The sequence below is a fragment of the Sparus aurata genome, chromosome 22 (assembly GCF_900880675.1).
Source record: "Sparus aurata chromosome 22, fSpaAur1.1, whole genome shotgun sequence".
NCBI lineage: Eukaryota > Metazoa > Chordata > Actinopteri > Spariformes > Sparidae > Sparus > Sparus aurata.
This window is the reverse complement of record NC_044208.1, coordinates 13901822-13922979: the sequence shown is the minus strand read 5'-3', so window position 1 is coordinate 13922979 and position 21158 is coordinate 13901822. Positions and strand designations below refer to the sequence as shown.

Below are 21158 nucleotides of genomic sequence, written 5' to 3'. Positions count from 1 at the left end.
TACCGAAACGGTTCAATACAAATGCACGTATTGTTACACCCCTACTTTTTAATATTTTTTAAAGGCCTTCATTTTCACTAAATTGATTTCTCAACTTTTAATACTATTTTAGACCCTGCATACACCCTGTAGTAACTGCCAGAGGCATGGTTTGTCCTACACCAATGAGCTGCACAGAGTGTAATCTTCACTGTAAAATCAAGTCCACTAAAGTCATCCATCTGATAACTGTGTTTCAAAACTCCATTTTTGCAGCGGACTGTCTCATTAGTCAAACAGATGATTTGAAGCACTGAGCCACAAATATGGAGCATCTCATTTCCATATTTGTGACTCATTTCGTCATGACTCCATTGACACTTATTAGTTCCATTGTGTCTCTTCATTTAATGAGATCCCCCTTCTTGCATTTCACCAAAGCTGGCATATGCACATGGTTCATAAAAATGTAAAATATTCTCACCAGGCCTCGATTTTTATAAAGCTCTCCTCTGACTGCAGGTGCCTTTGTCTCTTGTCCACACAAATTACCTAAAATATGGAAGTTAAATCATGTCATTAATCAAGAGCATAGATTTTCAGTTTGAGAGCATGATTTCATTCCTTTTCAGTGACACAGCTCTTTCGCGTGCTCAGATTTTTTCTCCTCATGCTCACATTTTGTTCTTGCATTTAAATTTCTTCTGCTCTCTTTCAAAATGTCAGCTTGAGCTCAAAAATCACATGCCCGTGTTCACATTTCTCCTTCTTGCACACAAAAATTTCGCTCGCATTCAAATGTGCCCTCTGCGCGCTCAGATCTAAAGTGCACACGCTCAGAACACACACCTGCTCACAGGTCAAGTTCTGCTCTCGGATCTCTCCTCTGCTCACGGATTTTTCTTGTGTATCAACACTGTCAACCAATAGAAGGCCGGCTACTGTTGACCAATCAGATTACACCCGCTTCTTTGCAGGGCGGGCACCCTTTCTACCGGGTTTATCTACTTCCGCCCTCCAGGCTGTTAAATGTGGTGGTTGCCTTTATTTTTTGACGACCTTTGGAATAAAATATCAGTTAATCAATACACCAGCGCCCGTGCTTTTCATTACAGTAGCTACATCAACATAAAGTAGAACAATAGCTACTGTACTTTCGCCATATTAGCCAGCTGCCCAGGCAGCGGGATATATCTTATATAGTATAAATACTGCAGAGTGGTTATGATCGGGACGATAGTACAGCGGTTAAGAATATCGTTTGATGATGATTTTTGCTTCATGGGACGCTGGTTCGCATCCCAAAAACGAAATAGAGGAAATTGTTGCAAGTCAATAACAACTCAAACTGCTTCCTCTTAGCAAAATAAAGTTTGTCAAAATTAGAATCATAATGAATAAGATGTTGAGATGAAACAATATCGATCAAGTGATGATATTCAAATCTACTTCTTGCAAGTGACGGAGGAGATTTACACTCAATTGACTGTAAAGTCACTGCAAATGACATATTCTTTAACAATAAAGTGTAGATGGCAGCTTTTGATATTGCATACATTAGATTCTGCTTCTTTCTTGCATTTCAAATCACATTTAAATCTCTTATGCTGTTTCCATGAACACAAAAGATATTAACTGAACCCCCTTTGCCATTATACATGGCTGCCATTTCATTAGGAACACCTAGGTAGAACTAATGAAGCAACATATTCTACTTTCATGCAGTTTATGTTTATGCTGAAACTTTTTCAGGGAGGTGTTGATTGAACTTCATGGTTGTTTTCGGAGGCTGTAGTTTGTGGTGTTGATGAACTGTATTGCTCTGTACTTTGAAGTGTATTAAAATCATGTCCACCCAAAGTCTGTCAATGATGGAAGACTAGAATTATTGTAAAAATAGCTGATGTAAGAGGTATTTAATATATCAAATCCACTTTCTACCATAAATCATTTATTTTTGGTTAAATACATTTACTGTACCCTCCTAGAAAAAATTTTTTAATTTGAAAGTTTTTGCTGCTTTTAGATGCTAACATAGTGTCCAAACTGCACTTACTTTATACCTCTGGATTAACAGCGAGGAGGATGCCTCTTTCTATGGGGAAAAAAGAGATACGAGTGATGGGGAATAGAGGTACAAAGAACAGGACAGGGATTTAGAGGAGTGAGGGACTGAGGATAAGTGCCACTTTGGGTTTCAGGTCCACAGTTTGCAACAATGACACAAATAGCATTGGCCTTCCTAAATCCCTTGAGTGCAAGCACGTGTGTGTATGTGTGTTCCCACTGTACCCACAGCAACACAGCTCAAACGACTGGTCAACAGACTAGTATACCGAGAATGCATACAGGAAGCGGGAGTTTACCTCAACATCACATGCATAGTTTAATCAAAGCCACAAACCATTTCCACAGTAAGACACCAATACCTGTTTCACCCTAACACACAAAACACACAGTTCCTTGCCTTCCTCCTACTGTGTTTCAGGGGTCTAAATGTCAGCTTCCCCTCTGCTGTGCCTCTATAGTGCAAAGAGATGTTTTTCATGTTATACTGTACATCTACATTCCTTTATCGACACATACATCTATAAAGTGAAGATTTAGAACACGTGAAATACATAAAAATGTTATAGACCAAGGATAATATCATAGCTGTCCAACAATCCAGTACAATAACCACACATTACCTACTATGATTGTGAAGCTTAGAATGCTCAAATTTTGTTGATATGAAGAGTTTTGTTGTTGTACTTGTTTGCATAATACTGACGAGTGTTCATGTTATTTTGACAATGCCAGAATAATCACTATTGACCTAAACTTTTAAGTACTCTTGATCCCTCCGTATCTAAACAGAGCCCATATGAACTACTGAACGACTGTGGCTTTGAAACATTCACACAGGACAGTGGTATCTGGGTCGCCTGAACTCTGATGAATCAGGTCCATACAGCCGATTCCATTCGTGACAGGCTGATTTATAATTTATGGCAAGCAGAGAGGATTTGGGGAGGGTGGGGGCTGGTTGGTTGGTTGGTTGGTAGATAGAGTGATTTTCCCTGCAGGCTGGTCTGATATTTATAGACTGGCATAAGTGATGTAACTGTTATCTCACAATTCAAACTATCACCTCAATACTCATTCCAAGATCTGTTAGTTATGCATGTTTGAGATGTAGCCTTTCATTCATGGCCAACAACACATGGAGGCCTGCAAGCAAAAAGCGTTTTACTGGCCAGATGCAGTCAGCAGTCAGGCATGTTTGCTCTATAAGTTCTCTTTAGTGTAGTTGACACTAGGATTGGACCGATGGATGATGCCAATGTCCATTGTCCGTTTTCTATTTCCTCATGAAACCAGCTCAGTTAGGTGAACACAAGATCCTTGGTTAAAATGGTGGCACTCGTGTTTCTTTTCTGCAGGCTGCTGTAAGTGCATTTCTTTCAATTGTGCTGTTTTTTATGTTTCATTAGCCTCCTGAGTATTGCTAGTCAGCTAACTTTGACACAAGCTTCAGAGGGTGAACGCAACTAGGGAACGAACATGTGGTGCTGGTACAAAGACACTTTTAAACCAGCATGGTGATGTCTATTGGAAGCTCATCAAATTGCTATCAGAGTGACAATGGGAAGCTTCGGTGACTACAATGTTGAGCTGGTAAGCAAATCCTGCCTCATGTCAACAGGGGACACAATACCTCCAACACAGAGACACCATCCCCCACCCCAAAAAACTGTCATCGGCCATTGCGTCGTTTCACTGTGGACATTGTTATATATCAATTCAGCAAACATTGCCCAACCCTAGTTGACCCTAAACTGTTTTGGCTGCTGTAGCTCTGATTTCATGGTATTTGTACTGTTAAGATGATAGGATATTCTACCAGGCACATTTTTCAGTTCTTAGGAAACCCCATTAAATAACAAGCAAATTTAGTTCAGGCTGCCCAACCAACCATGAGACAAACAGATGGCTGCTAAATGCACTGACAAGGCACAACATAAGTTCAAACAATTCCTGTAACAACGATTTTGCATGAACATTCTGAAACTACAAATCTGGCTAAACAAGGCCAATACAAATGTCATGACTGGAGTGGTATTATGGTCAAATTGGCAAAATTTGAAAAAGCCATCACTGCTGCTCTGCTAGTCTCATTTTCATTTTTTTAAAAGTATTTCTTGGGCCTTTTGGCTTTATTCTGTAGGACAGGACAGGAGAGGTGACAGGAAATGGGATCAGAGAGAGGGGGATGACACGCAAGTCGGACTCTAACCCTGGGCCGCTGCAGCGAGGACAGAGCCTCTGCATATGGGACGCACGCTCTACCGCTGCTAGTCTTACTGTAATGAATTTGCAGGTTTTACACATCTCATTACAACAGGCCCAAGGGACAACTACTCGCTGTTGCCTGCTGCTTAATTTTCTAACGAGAAGAGCTTTTATTTGTTTTGATTTGAGAAAAATGCTCAACATAGGTGGCCGTGTTTGTTTTACTTAGTACTTAACCCTAAATTACTTGTCAAATTGCTTGTCTGGATTTTATATTAAGATCCCCAAAGATGCTGCATATAAATCACAGCCACAAATACTTCCTGTATTTAATCCTGCTATTGCCTTCATGAACAGAGGCAATACAGAGCTCTACTGCCAACAATCAGTGACTGGATATTTGGAATGCCTAAAAAATAGCCTAAAACTAGTACCATAAGGCTACTGTGCATAACTGAGAAAAAATCATCTGAATCTCTGCAGCGCAAGCCTGACAAGCAAGTGCTTCTGTCTGAAACACCTTGGCACATGCTAATATTTGCTGCAAAACCCATGCTGTCACACCTTGTTCACTCCTTGACGTCTCCATTAGACAATAAATAAGTAAACAGTGAAGAGCAGATATGCACTCAGATACTCACAAGCAAAGGTCCTAGTATTTGAGAGGTTCCAAACCATCCACTATCCACTTGTGTGTTCGTCAAGCACTAATTAGATAGTCAGTAATGGCATTAGTGCTGACCGATCTTATTGTCATTATTTTGATATGAACATGCGGATGCATTTGACCTATCTGATGAAGCAATCAATACACGGGCTATGAATTCACATAATTCGGCTAATCAGATAAAGTTTCAGTTGGGCGTAGCTACTTTCAGTTTAGGTGGTGTAAATTTGGTGACGATCGCTAATTTAGCTGCTAAAGGACAGAGGAACTAGTACTGACACTTTATTATTTGTTAATTTATCGCAGGCCATACCGTCATCGCAATGTTAAACAATGTTTTCACAATGCCTAGGTTGTACTCATATCATGCAGGCCTAATTGGTTTCACCGTAATACTAGCAAAACTATACAACATACTGGAAGAAAAATAAAACTATTTAATAAAGATGTGTGTTTTCAAAATACATGTACATGTCAAGTTGATTAAATTTAGAGGCTGGGGGCTGAGGAATTGCTTGTGCTGATTAACATCATGTCTATCTTGTCAGCTCAGTAAATGTTCTTCCACAAAATCTGCCTCCACAAAGGTATATAAAAGTACCATGCCAGACAGAGACAAGTGGTGAGCTATTAAGTATTCGGCCAACATACAAATAGCTTTGGGGAATTCTCTGAATTACAATAAAGACATTTTGTGCATCAGTGCTAAACTTTTCAACACAGAATTGCAATGCACTTATAAAGGTATTATTTTTCCTGTCTTTTCTTGTCAAAGCTGTTTGCCACTACTCTGGTAAATTCAGCCAACAATGTTAAAAATAAAACCATTAAAAAAAGTCAAATCAGGCCTCCGTAAGAGCACTTGAGACAATTTCTCTGACTTCATCCATTCAATTACACTTAATATAGCAAAATGTCATGAAAATAGTAGAACACATTCTGGGTGAAAAGCTCTGTCAGCTGTGCTCAGACAGCAGCAATGAAGCCACCTGGTCCTCTGCAGAGCCACCTCCGCACCACCACCAAGAGCCCTCTAATCTGTGCCAATCAGATGACGCTAAGCAGCCATTTGTTGTTGAACTGGGCACCAGAACACGCCCCCTCCTCGTTTCAACAGCCACTGCAGACCCTAGCGAAGTGCTGGCAACGTAGCAAAAGCAGGCGAAGCAGTGAGGGTGACAGAACTAGCAGTGTGTTGAATAATAGAGAGAAAGAACTGTGGTGTAATTAACACAGTGGCTGGGGGCTGATGCACTGTAGAGAGATAAAGAAAGGGAATGCAGAGAGGGCATTGAGAAAGAGGACGGAGAGGAGATGTGCTGGGTAAGATGAGATGAAATCAATTAAAGAGTGGGGAGTTTAGGAAAGGAACATTTTGAATCAAAGGAAAATGAGAAGCCAGCACAACTGAGAGGACTAGAGTGAGTGAGAGAGCAAATCAAACCACAGCCCTGTCATCAAAATTAAAGAGCAAATAAAATCCTGGTAACAGGCAGCAGAAACTTTATCATACTCAAATTCTATGACCCATTTCATGCATTTCAAAAAAGTGGTAAACAAAAGATCAGAGATCGAGGGAGAAAAGCAGCAACGGAACAGAAATGTGGAAGATAATGACATGTTCCCCAGCAGGAAGTTCATCTCAGCATGGTCTCACTAACTCCATTTCAATTTTGCACGGCCATGTTCCCTTTTAACTGATAGCAAGTATATTTTTAGTCTTATGAAAGTCCACAGAATAAATGAGGGTGTCTTGTTATCAATTGCCTTATTGTATGGGTGACTTATTTAGCCGAAGAGAGAAAAGCCAAGGATTACAGCCATCAGAAAAGAGCTGCAGATTTCCAAAATGGCGTCGCTCTGCGTGGGCAACAGTGAACAACACTGCAGTAAGGAGAGGAGTGAGTAGGACTGAGAAGTGAAAGCAGCTCACTCTATGCAAGAAGACAGAGGAGGATAGACAGACAGATACATGGATAATCAGAGGAGAAATGACAAGAATGAAAAATGACAAATTAAGAAGGAAAATATGAATGAAGCCACAGCGGAATCTTTCAGTTCCCCACCAGAGCTATCAATCTTAAATTTTAATTTAAAAGTGCATCTATTTTCTCTCAGCCCTCTGTTCACACTGAACAGCCTTTCAAACCCTGATTGAGCTTCTCCTCAATTGTCTCCAAGGTGGATGAATTCTTAGAAAGGCCATATTAATACAGGGAAGAATAAAGCCTTTGTAAAACAATGACGCAAGCCACCCCTGTCAGTCACATGTCAAAATAACTCATCAAGCGGCACAGGTGCCATCATTAAGCAGTATTAACGCTGATTTTGTCAGTCTACACAACAATCATAGAATGATTTTTATCAGCACTGTGGCACAGCAGCTTGAGAATGACTGCTGGTTATTCATAAACTGCCATTAAATCCCCATCTCATACATGCTCACTTGTCTGGCAACAGAAATAGAAAAATAAGTGAATGAGAACAATTATATGATTAATTACTAAAAGCAGACGAATTAGTGTTTTAATAGAGTCTTAGCCTAAAATTAATGTGAGTAGAACAAACAATCCTGGTCAATCGCACATAAATCAAGAACTGCACGGAAGAACCAACTCATAGACAACAAAAGCCCAACAAAATGCACAATTATGGATTAATATGACAGGATATGATACTGTAAGCCACATTAAATAGTTAGTAGTCAATCAGTTAAAATAGGGGTGGGGTTTTTAGGTTTCTTACAAGGAAAATGTATGTAAAAAAATGAGTTGAAATAAGATCCAAACCTTAGCAAGGGTTTGATGCTGATACCAATTACAACTTCAAAAAAGTTTGATAGAATATAACTATGCAATGGCAAAACCATTACTAAATTACTAGAACCATTGCTCTTCATTTATTTGACATGTACACCAAAATATACAAATGTTAAGCTAATTTTTGGCAGCCAACGATTAGCTAACGAAAACTATATGGTTTTTGGACCAGTGGATCATAATCAGTCCTACACTACATGATAGCAGCAAGAACATTATAACAATAACTGTGGAGGTGGAAACAAAAAAAGACTCAAATTAAAATTGCTTATTACACTTTAGGTGTGGGTGAAGTTTAATGGTGACTGTAATGTGCAGTGATTATATATGGTAAGGAAACCCTGGTCTCACTTTTGCCAGCTTTTTCTTTGGAAGAGGAAGCTGTCTCACATTTCAACAGGAAACACATCTCAGTCACTTCCTGCTTCCCCGGAGGAAGTGGCAGATCCGCCAGGGAATGGCCGAGCCAGTCACACTCCTTACTGAAGTCTGCATGATTTTCAAGAAAAAAAATCAAACCACCTACAAACTGGTTCTGCAGTAGCTCAATGAAACAGAGATTATCTGCTTAAGTCTTAGGGTGTGTCAATACAACTCTGCTGCTTTCATAACACATGCTCTCTTTTCTATTGGGATTACCTTCATCTGCTGCTATGTTGCCAATTATGTTACTGTAGCTGTAAAAAGTTTAAGAAAAGAGCCTCTGTACAGATTTTATGATCAGCTTCCTATTGCCACCAGCATTTCAATATTTCCAGTTTTTTCATTCTGCTAGTTGTTGCCTTCTCACATGACATAAATCTCTAAAAGTGTTTTTAAATAGCTCGACAATCACACACCAGATTTACAACATATCTAGTTCCTTAATAGGTTACTCAGACTTCCTGCAGTCTTGGATGTCAACACAAAACAAATGTTTACTTTTTTATGGATGTAAAGTACTTTGTGACATGTGCCTTAGAAAAATGCTACATAAATAAAAAAAAAAACATGAGCAAACATTTTTGGCTGGTTGATTTGTCTATGCAGGCTGAAAGTAATAAACTATGTAGGTTCTACAGCCACACAAACCAGTTATCCTGCCAAAACACACATATTCTAACAATAGTACAAAATTAAACCTCAACAAATTCAAAAGTGAAGGCCTTTTTTTTTGCATCAACATTTCCTTCTTTGGTTGGTTCTAGACACTCTTTGAAAGAATTGTGTATTGCATTTTAACACCCAAAAGCAGGGTTCTACCTAAAGAAAGTACTGGTGATATTGCACTAATGTGAACCTTAACTTCATACTCCAAAAAAAATGCTTTTTTATATTTACTACAAGAAATATTGGAACAGGAGCAAATAACAGTACTAAGATTTATCAGGAAATTAAAATCAGATGAGTGTTTTCCAATGAATACTTCAGCCATGCAAAACACAATGGCAGGTTTTTAGAAAGCTTTGTACAGCGTTCTATAATTATAGATTATTTAATCTATGTATATGCATAACCCTAATACACCTGTAAATTAGGGCGATTGGATGACTATATCAACTATCTGCAACTCAGTCCACTGACTGTTATTTTTATGGGCAATTTTTGTCATTCTATTTTTATTTAATTGCAGCCTCTGAATATTGAGTGAGCGCTGCTGCTCAGCAACAAACTAATTTAGCTAGCTAACCCAGTGATACAAAGAGGCCAGCAGCATCAAGAGTGGCTGCCAGAAAAACAGCGTGTAGAGCCAGAATATTTTCAACCAAACCAGAGTTCATGATTGTTGATTATCAACTCTAAAAACAACCAAAAACGAATTTGGTGTTTTCAACTGTGCTTTTGTTGAGTTTAAATAATGCATTTTTAATGATATCAATGACAGACTGATTACGTAAGACTTATTTTGACTAAAGGTAGAAACTTGAATTCAGAAGGTGTATGCAAGTTTTTAAAGTGTGAGACTGTATTTCCTTTTTTGACATCATGTGGGTTTACTTGTTTATTAGACTACAAAGTCACAGGGGTGGGTCGTCTCTTCACTAGTATGGGGACCCAGGATGTTCCCCAGTACCTGCATGAATATATAAGTAATTGATGGTTTTGGGGCTGGTTTTGGCCAATTAGAACATTTTAACGTATCACTCATTTATCCATAACAATCTCAAGACATTCTAGAGATGGCCTTGTACTGGATCATTTGTAGAACTGCCCCAAGCAACCAACCCTGTCAAATCTTTTACAATAGTCATGATGGAAGAAACCGCAATAATGAGCCTGAAAACCATCCGTTTTGACCTAGAAAGCCTGAAAAGAAACAATTTATGCTTAATTTTTCAAAGTTCACTCTATGTTTCTGCACTGTAGTCCTTATCCTAAAGTACTAAAGGTGGTGGTGGTTGTTTGAATGAGATCTGACTCCCCAGGATACACCAATTTACTGAAATTGAGCCTGAGCAGCATTGACCCATAGTTGCTCTGAGACCATTGTCAAAACCTACACACTGCTAATAGACCCTGTTGCAGTAAGAAATAAATTGCAGCATTTGTATTGGGGCTCCTGCTGACAGGTAGGCAGAGGTTTTTGCCCAATTATAGGGGAAAGGGATGAAGCAGGGTAAGGCGGACCGCTACAATAGACCTAATGAGGACGTGGTATGATTGCGGTGGGACTAGAGAGACACACGCTCGTTTGTGCCTATAGTGAGTGTATTCGATTGGTAGAGGATTGGCAGAATGAAGTGGCAGAGAGAGTGATACAGATAGATAGGGAGAGATAATGGAAGTGAGAAGGATTGATTCCTCACTCAATGTGAGAGCATGTGGGAGGAGATGAGTTGCTGAGACAGAGTGGGAATGAGAGAGATGGATAAGGAAAGTAAGTGTGTAGTCAGTTCATCATTTCAACTATCCCTTTACTCTTTTCTTTCAACTCATCCATCCATCCTTACTTGCTTCTCACTCATAAAAAACAGAGCTTGCAGAGGCGGTGCTGGGGGAACCATCCGTAATGATACAAACCCTCAAAGTATAGTCTTGCTGCATGCAAACACATCTAAGCCTGTAATACAAGCACTGACACTGGCACTAGGAACAGAACAAATCCTGAAATAACAGGGCAAACATATGAAGGGAAATGACTGTTGTGTTCAAAGAGAGTCTGCTTCCATTCAGACATATTGTAATGGGTCTGCAGTCCATTCTACCAGACTGAATACAGATGGAGCTGCTGTGTATCCTTGACATCAACATCCAACCAGACATCCTCATATAGTCAGCATTGCTCTTTGGTGAAAAAGGGTTGCTTCTAGAATTGTAGAGAAACAATGTGCAATTAAAGTAATGCATGTCACTGTATGCAAAACATACCTTCTTACAAAAGTGTTAAAAATACTTCTTGAACATTAAAGAAAACAAAAAACAAATAATTTCTCTTCTGTGATGAATGCAACTATTAATGGTGCTTCGTCTCCGTCACTGTGACTCAGTGCCATCCGAATCAACACTCACTGCACACTGGAAGTGTCGTCTTAAGTGAGAGTGATTGGAAGATTTTATACTATCGTGCGCTTCAACTCTTTGAATCCCTCACCCGCTAACACACTGATTGGCAGCGTATATCTCATCCAACTGGCACGCACACCTCCTTCTCCCGGGGAGCAGCGATTTGATCTTTGGCTGCGAGCCATCCTCAGACATGGCAGCAGGGTGTTTGTTCCTAATGTGGTACAGCATTAAACATGTTTAACTTACATATGACTCTGTTGCCTTTCTAGGCGAAACATTTCCCATACCGAGCTTCTTTCAGCATGCTTCACTTTTCACCACATACTGCTCTAGCAAAGCCATTAGTGTAACCAGTCAAAAATATTCTCTGCGGTTCACCTATTAACAGTATCCCACTGACACTGCCAATGGCCTCTGTTGACATGGCAGAGTAAAGTCTATGTTTTGGAGGAACCGAGGTTTTAAATTGGATGCAAAGAATTGGTTAAATAAGCGAAACCCATAATTAGGTCTGAGCTATATTATTGTTTAAACCGTCAACTGTGGAAATGTGTCCACCAATAGAGATTACATTTGAGGGATCTCTCTCTTAATGTCTCTACTACACATTTTGGGCATGTTATAGCAAATCAAGGCTAGTGGGAGGGTTGGTAGCACTAATGCACCCCTAGCTGGTTTGCCATCCACTGCAGAGAAGAGAGTGACAAGAAGACATAAAAGAGAGTGTGCTGTTTCAAGAAAGGTAGTAGTTTAATTTTGTATGGTAGTTTCAAATAAAGAAAATAATCAAATGTGCTGAAGTAAATGTAGAAATTAATGGTTGAAGACTGCTTTATCAGAGTTATGTTAAATATAAAAATACCTACAATATATGGTAATAGAACCATAGATCATACTTCCTCATTATCCATCTAAGATAAACTATAAGCAAAGACAGACATAGCTTTGTCCAGTACCATATCAACATAAAAATGAAAAAGATGACATGGTATTTGCACTGCTTCAGTACAAGAGCATGTACTGTAGAGTTTTTGTGAACAAAAAATTCTGGATTTTGACTTCCAGAGTCCTAAATTATCAGACATCCGCTGACTTTATTGACCACTGCTATTACTTTTGTACTCTGAAAGATTTTAATAAAAAGTCTCAAACACTTTTCCCCTTTCTGTCCGATTGCCCTCATTACATTCCTTTCATCCACTTTCTATTATCGTCACTGTCTCTCTTCCATGGCGTGTTTTTCTTTCACTCTCCACACTATCTCTCATTCCTAGTCTTTCTCCCCCTCTCTCCTTCGTACATGTGCGAATATAGTAGTGCCTGTATCTATGTGTCTACGTGTGTGTGTGGGAGGGGAAGAGAGCAGGATTTCTGGCTGGAGGAGGAGGTGAGAGAGATAGAAATAAGCGAGCGAGAGGGAAAGAAACACAGAGAGAGAAGCAAAGCATTTACTGGAACAAAACATGCTGTTTCAATCTCATAGATAAGGGCCGCCTACTCACCACTTTTTATCTCAAAGCAGATTACTCCTCATTTTTACAATCCATAATTCCCAAAGTTTTGCAGACTCTATTAAATGAAATGATGAATTATATTTAAATTTGATCAAATATTGTCCTGCCTACCATATTTGAGTTGCTATACCCACCTGCTGTCTGGTGTCTATTTCGCAACTCCATATTTGAAGTGAACTGATTTCAGTAGGTGGCATTAAGGCCTGTCAACATGACTGTGGGCAATGGTAATAACACATTTTACAAAAAACTAAATGCTCTTACCTTACCTATAAAGCGGGGGAATGCAATTTATTTCTTAACAGAAAAAATAAATGTAGTTTGGGTTATCCTCTGGAGGTCACTTTTAAATCTATTAATACAGCAGTGGACACATATGCACATGCATGGCCACAGGTGTTTTGATGAAAGAATTGTTATGTTAAACAAGTAACTGCAGAGAAGTACAAGTTTAGAAATGGAAATAAAAAAAATAATCATAATTTGAGGATGTAAAAAGGCTAGCATGTCGCTACAAACTTGATGGTAGTCACCAAAGGCAATGACAATTACAGACTAGTATTGGTGCCCTTTCTCTTGTAACATCTATAATACAAGGTAATTCACTTCAAGTTTTTTTTTTTTAAACAAGTGCAAAACAAGGACAGATACCTTGACAACATATACATATAAGTGCTTCCTTATGTATTTTAGGACAACAGACTCTCAAACCTGACTAAGAATGTTGGATACTCACTGACGATATTAGTGTCTTCTCGATGCCACGGAACTACAGGTGACAATTGCTGTAGGCTCTCAGGAGACCCTGAAAAAGAAAAAAGGTATAATTTCAAAGTGCCAGATACATAATTAATCTAGATATCAAATCAGATATTTACTTGATCAGGATATGCCTTGTACATATAGTGAAGTAATGTCAAATTAGAATAAGTAGCAGTCAGTTCCTCCTAGAGGCCAGGATATAAATGAGTGCTTTAGCTGTGTTGGAAACTATACATATTGTATCATGATAAATATAATCATAATAAAAAAAATGTACATGCGGCACATCCAGCCTGATGAAAAGCTCAAAACAGGAGGGGGTTATTACTGAAATGTACGGCATGTGATCAATGAGAAACAGAGAGACATTAGTTTTAGTTGAAATATACTACAAGAAAATAGATTGACAGTCCTCTAACAATATTAAATCATTTGCATGCCGTTTATGATATTGGTATTGTTAAAGTGACAAAGGCTCACCCAAAAATCTTGATTAGTCATTTGAGCATTTAACTTGAAGAGTGCCTCAAACTTTTGCTACATTATCAAAACTATTGTCAAATAATTTCTGTCAAATGACTCACTGAATAATTAACTAATAGTTTCAGCTCTTTTATAAGATGCAGACTATATTTTCCATTATAATGCTAACAGGTACTGTGCATACCAAGGATCTTCATATTCCTCAAGACTAAACCAAAAAGCACTGGAGAGTTAGGATTTGGTTTTAGTTTCAGTGATACCTCCTTCTTTATAAGGAGTACTTCTGTTGACATTCTTATCTAAAAAGAAAAAATCCCACTGAGAACAATGACCTCTTTTACATCAACATGTTGATGAAAAAAAAAGATAACAGAGACAGAGAAAACAACAACAGCCTTGGCTTTTCTTTTGATAATGCTAATTCTGAACTGTGATCTAGAAAAAATATTCCCTCAAGTATCTGAAATGGCTGAGGAGGGATATCCTACACATTGACAAATAACTGACTTAGTTCCAGTTATCTTTACTGATCCTTCAGCTGATCTATTAAAAAGGCACAACAAAAGATGCATTTTGTTGTCAACTTCACAGACCTATAGGCATGAATGTTACCAGGTACAGTTGCAGTGTATTCACAGCTCAAACAAGTCATCTGGTAGTTGCACACTGACACACATCTATTTCATTTCCTCTCCGTGAAGGTTGGCTGGATTTCCTGGAGAACTGAGCCAGCAGCTGCCAACTCTGCACACTGCAGAGACACTTGTTATGAATTCTGTCTGTGTGGTCCCGTGAATTCATTTGAGTTGACTTAATTAGTACTCTTGACTACCAACTTTAACATTCTGCTTCCCACCAAATGTGTAATCCAGTAATTATCATGTTAGACCGAGCTCATGGCACTATGGTTTGACAGCTCTGACAAACACAATACGTATGACCTTGAGTTGATATATATACACGAAATTATATATAATATAATAATAGTATAAGCAAGGAAATGTTTTATGCAAGATGTTAGCGAAGCACTAACGTCTCTCATATGATCAACCTGACAGAAGATCTGAAATTTAAAATGCCATGCAGTGTTCTTTCATAAATGAGATTAAATGGCACTTGACTTTCATATTTAGTTCAAAGAAACCTTTCATCCCACAAAAAGGATTATAACGCTAGTCTCCTGCATCATTACCACATGTATTTTCATTCCTTTTCAACACCTGGTAACCTGGTTCGGGAAGTTATTAAGCAGAGTTGGATCACAAGATCAACCATTTGCAGTCATCTGCTAATCTTTGACACAAATGCTGACACCTCTCATCTTTTGATCATTTCAACGACTGTAAAATGAACAACCAGGGGGATCAGAAAATCAACTATTTTTGCCTACATAGTGTTACTTAAATTGTCAACTTCAATGCACATAGACTGGCTTGTCTTGTCTTTCTGTTTTTCTTTCCCTTTCCCTTTATGTGTCTCCTCTGTTGACTTTCTTCATCTGCAGGCCAAAAACGATTTGGATTTTTCTTCACCCATGTATTCTGTTGTCAAAACAGCAGGTGAGTGGCATGTGAAGGAAGCTTGTCATTAATAGAAACTGGGCTGGGCAATATGGCATAAAAATTGAATCCCGATTTTTTTACACACCAAACTTGATTTACGACTTTAATTGTTTTTTTTCCCTCTCAAAAAAAAAACTACAATGACAATGACATTATTAAAAGCATTGCTTTTACTGTAATTTCAAACAGTGCACCTTCAAACTCACTCGCCTACATTACATGTACATAAAAAAAACAGAAAACATCTCTCTATATATACCCGTTTCTCTGCACAGCATATATAAATGGCTGTAGATGAGATGGGTGGAGCAAGGGTAGATTATCCACTAGTCAAACGACGGCAGATGACGTCATTCACTTGAACACATTAAAAAATAAAAGCAAAAAATGCTAAAATTGATGGCAAAAATACCTGGGAGGTCTGCCCAAGTAAAGTATGTGTGGGGAAACACTGAATTTCTTTTGTCAATAGCAGGGGACGTCTTTCTTGCAGGTAAGGCAGCACATTCTTCACTGCAATTTAGGACAGCATTCAATTTATTTATGCCTTTTTGAAATGCCACCACAGACAACGCTGAAAATGTTGATCTTTTTATCCACTTCCATCCATTGAACAGGCAGCATACACGATGAGCTGCACTTTTTAGCTGGCAAAAATCTGCATTACTTCTATCGTTGCTTCCTATCATAATATACTAAGAATTTGTTTTTATATTCTAATTTTCAACTTATTCTCTTAACCCATTTGTATCCTTTGAGCCTTAACTGGTCAGCTTCATTGCCATCTCTCTATATGCCAGGCTATTAGCGCAGACTGCTGAACTGGACCTTGAACCCCTCCGTCTTCTGTCTCTGCATGCTGGCATTCAGCCTAATGAGGCTTGCTAATGGTCCACCCATGTCAGTTTGAGGGAAAACCTTCTACTCATGCAAACTGGAACACATGTAAACAGTTGCTCAGAACACTTTCACGATTTATACCACTATCCGCAGTTGCTTGGTTGATGAAAGGACAAACATAACCAAGTATGAGTCAACTTTCCAAACCTCTGTCTGTCATCCTATTATACTGTATCTCACACTCTCCATTCATCTTTCTCTGCTAGACAGACTTGTGGCTGATAACTTGGGCTACTACAGCTGCTTTAGCCCTGTGACAGAACTCAAGGCAATGTGAGGGATGACAAACTCAGGAAACCACTGAAAGAATAACTGCCTCCACTACTGGCATACATTCCTACCACTTATTCAACAAAACAAACAGAGGATTCTTTTTTCTGTTGTCTCCTGGCTTAAAAATCTAGGTTTGATTAATGGTCAGAAAATGACCGCCAGCAGACACATTCATGACCCACATTTTTAGGAGATAATAGGAAATGGAAATGAGCATACAGGCTGGAATGAGACATACAGCACAGTGACTAAGTGGACAACCTTTCGTTCCACCCCGTCGCTTATCCACTAGGACGCTGGCAGTGGCTGCTGCTGCGTGGTCAAACTTCGATTGGCTTAGCAAGGCCACACTCTCACAGGAACTGGTCCATTAGTCATGCTCTGTTAATATTACTAGTTAATGATTGTGAGCCTTGTTTCAACACATTTATTAAGTGTGGCCTGTGTATATTCATGTGAAATGGGGGTGGGGTGGGGGGGTGGGGGGGTTAAATGTGAAATGTGAAAGAGGTTTGTTTCCTACATTCACAGGAAAATCAATTTCTCACTCTTTTCAGTCTTTTCATGTCTCCATCTTCACATAATGTGTTGGACATCCGTCGACATAGCAACAGTATAAGCTTCACATAGCATCTGGGTCAGCCAAAGTTGCAAAATACTTCAATCATTTATTGAACATAAATTAATGTAAACAGTTCTTTAGAGGAGCGCAATGGAATTAGAGCATTAAAAGCAACTTAATCAAATCAAGCTTGTCAAGACAATTAAGATGATCAAGACAATGCTTGTCTTACATCCGCCGAATGCTATGACAGAGTTTCAGAGAAAGGGCAGACAGATGTCTGAGAAATTCTGGTTTTGGAGTAGAGAGAGAAGAAGGAAAGAAGAAAATGAGAAAGTCAAAACAGGTCAGTGCTGGTAAAGCCATAGTGTGGGCTGGCAGGAGATATCATGTCTTAGGCCAAAACCACAAGCCTCTCCAGATGCTTTTACACCAGCCCCTGGAGCTAGACATGGGGCACACTGCTGTACTTTGAAATAAAAACATATCCAAAAAGATCAACAAGTCTCCTCTGTGGGGGATTCCCGGGAAGTCAACAAGGATATTCAACAACAGCTTGTGTTTGCAACTTTCATAAAACACACACTGGCCTCTTTACCTTGGATTTAGAGATTTTGTGTGCTTGTTTAAGTCAAGTATCAATGTCAAATTAAATCTGATAAATAGTCCATACAGGTAAAGTTTACAAGACTCTCGATTTCCCTACTATAATGTATTCTTTGCTGTAGATTTGAAGCTTGTTCCATCTATAAGCTTTGGCTATAAAACAAAACGCAATACAACACAAAGAGACTGTGATTAAGAAGAATGTGTGCTTTGGCACATTTTTTTAGGAGACAGCTTGACAATACAAATCATGCTGTGGTATACTGGACCTAGACAGAGCATTAGCTCAAGTTGCAGGTCGTAAAACAGACAATGTCCAGATGTCTGGCAGGACACAGAAGAAAGCACAGGAGGATTTAAGGAGCTGGGTCTCTTTCCAGTCTGCTACTGATGGTCATGGTTCCTCCTAGTTGAGGATCAAATCCTTTTTGGGAACCACACTGGAAACACCAAAGAATTCAGAGGAATTTGATCCCCCTTTCTTTTTAAATTTGTTTTTGAAGGGATAAAGTGGCTTTGATTTTTCTTAATGTCAACAAACGCCACATAAAGACTAAAACAAAAAATGCAGCAGTCCATCTCAATACTTTACATGTTCTCTACCCTGTCTGTGGCACTTCACAGTGAGCTCTACAGAACACATACATTTAACGATGGATTACACTTACACACCAGTCAATCACAACATTAAAACTACTAAGATGTCAAGAGAATAACACTGATCATCTCTTAATGAATCAATTTTGTGCTGGGTCCTGCTATGCGTGTGGATGTTCTGTAACAGTTGAGAGTCATGACATGACATGAACAGCTCAGTACTAACGTGGCCTAAAGCTCCCACGATCCCTGGACAATCAATTAGTGCTGCCAAATTACCAATATATCAATAAATATTGATTCTGAATATTTGAAACGCTTTCAATTCTGACTTTCACTCGTACATTTGTTGGGGACTGTTTTCAGGTGTGAATAAACACATACTTGATGTTCTAGTGAGTATGTATGGCACCTAAACAATGTATGTGAGATTGACTATAAATTAACTACTGTGTCCATGTTCACTGTAATGAGTAACGTGTCACCCAGTGACATTTTGTGGCTCATTTGTGCGTTTTTAGCAATTTGGGAAAACAATGAGGAAAAAGTGATAAACTCTATCACAATCATTAGGATAAATTCATTGTTACTTTTTTGTTTTCACAGGATTTGTTGGCTTTGATAAAAGAAACATAAACACACAGACAATAGCTTTGTTAAACATTTCATATTAATTTTATATTTGTTTCTCTATCCAGACATCAGGAGGTTTTAGCATAAGTCTGGACCCTACTAACGGTTGCCAGGCTGGCCCAGGGTGTGTCATAATTTCACCAGTCAATTTCATCAGTCTTCTCTAAAGAATGCTGTCAGGAGCTCAGAGAAACAAAAGATAGCTGACATGAGAGACTGGAAATAACCTTCCACACAATGACACACTTTTTCTTGTTCTGGTCTAATCATGGAGAATGATGAAAGCCTGAGCCTCTTGCAATACAGAGAAGAGGGAATTAATGATCCTGACGATTGGCTTTTGTTTTCTTTCACAAAGAATCCAACTGATGTGAATTAGGCTCGGCCAATATATGCTTGTAAAAAATTGCCATTGTTACCCATTTCTTAGGCGCAAATTCAAGTGTTGCCACGTGTGCCATTTAGTTCTCACTCCCTGTCCAGTCGAGAAGAAGCATTTAACCTGGAAGAATAATTAGCACCTTTTAAGTACTTCTTATGTAACCCACTCCACCTAAGCCTGGGCTCTAATCCTCAGCTGGCAATGCTTTACAGATGACAAGACTGTGGAAAAAAAAAACTGGGCTGCACTGATGTAAAATCAACACCTTTTTTAATGGCCTATAAAAATACCAACCTCACACCCCTTACTAAGAGAATAACCCAAATTATAGGAGTGAGTCAACAAAGTGTGTGGTACAACGTGATAAATGAGGGAGTGAAGAAACGTATTGTATAAAGCCCCATGAAGGTGTGTGGGGAAGCTCAGAGAACTTGCAGAAACTCAAAGTGCATCAAATTCTCTGTGGATTTGAATTCAAAGCCATTTCAAAGCCACCTCGAGCCAGAATAAGCAGCTTTGTTCCTTTGCCACCTATCTTCACTTTATGCCCATTCTAGACCCATCTTTATTGTTTTGGCCACAGCTCTCTATCAAGTCTCAGCTGCCTGCCTTTCACATTCCTCAGTCAGGGGGACGTAAGCTTCAGTTTTCCTCTCCCACACTCTTCAACTCTTTGGAAAACAGGAATACATCCTGGCGGAGCGGCTGTATCAAATCTATTTATCGGTTAAACCTTCTTCAGAGCGGAGCCTGGATTAGGCCTGTTTTTAGCTGCTGCTGCTATTCCGCAAAACCTGGCGCGTGTGTTTGCTTGCACCGACGGCCAGTGAGCTTTGACGGGCCAAGCTATTCGTGAAGCTCCTGACTTGCCAGGAGGAGTTCACCCAACGGCCACAAAAGCGTCCGACTTACTGTCATCAGCGTGAGAAGAAATAAGGACAGAGGAGGGGTTAAGCGTAAAAAAAGTCTGTATGTGTGTGAAGAAGCCTGGGAATCATCTGTGCACAGAGGAGAATTGAGAAAATGTGGCAAAAAAAAAAAAGCATGACCAAAGTAGCAGATCCTCTGCTATGACTGTAAATCACACCAGTCCACAAGGAAGAGAAAGAGAGAGCACAAAAAGAAAGTGTTACCCAGAAGGACAGACTCAATCTGAGTAAAACGAAGAGTTGAAGGCCAAAAAAGGCTACACACAGAAATATAAAAGATAAAGTGAAACAGAAAAGAGAATGTTAAGTTGGGATGACACTACACTTCTCTTCCTTTTACAGTTCATAAGTTCAACCTGTAAAATCTTTCCATTCTCTTTGCTGTTCCCCCTGGCTCCAGACTGCAGTACGACTACATAAAAAAGAAAAGAAAATATAAAAAGATTCAGGTTGCCATGGAAGTGTGTCTATCTGTGTGCGTCCATATGCATGTGCTTCATGTGCGTCTCAAAAAGCCACCTGCACCGTTCCTCCTGACACCAATTTGAAACCGCATTAACATTTAATCCTTGTGGTCAAACTAGCAAAGTAGAAAACTAACTGTTCAGCACCTCTTGTCTCGTCACAATCTGGCAACGTAGTTATTTCAACTGTGTGTGTAGATCTGTGTGTTGTCTTATGGGATCCAATTGTGTGGTAAAACCTTGATAATGAAAGCTATAAATCACT

General features: G+C 39.1%; 1 protein-coding gene across 2 annotated transcripts in view; it reads right to left on the bottom strand.

Annotated features, from left to right (window-relative positions):
- Positions 1 to 21158, bottom strand: part of sipa1l1 (signal-induced proliferation-associated 1 like 1) — a 90985-nt gene that overhangs the window by 50957 nt on the left and 18870 nt on the right. For both annotated transcript variants that reach the window (XM_030404719.1, XM_030404721.1), the window contains one exon: positions 13477 to 13545. The gene's annotated coding sequence lies outside the window, so the exon portion shown is untranslated. The remainder of the gene's footprint in view (positions 1 to 13476; positions 13546 to 21158) is intronic.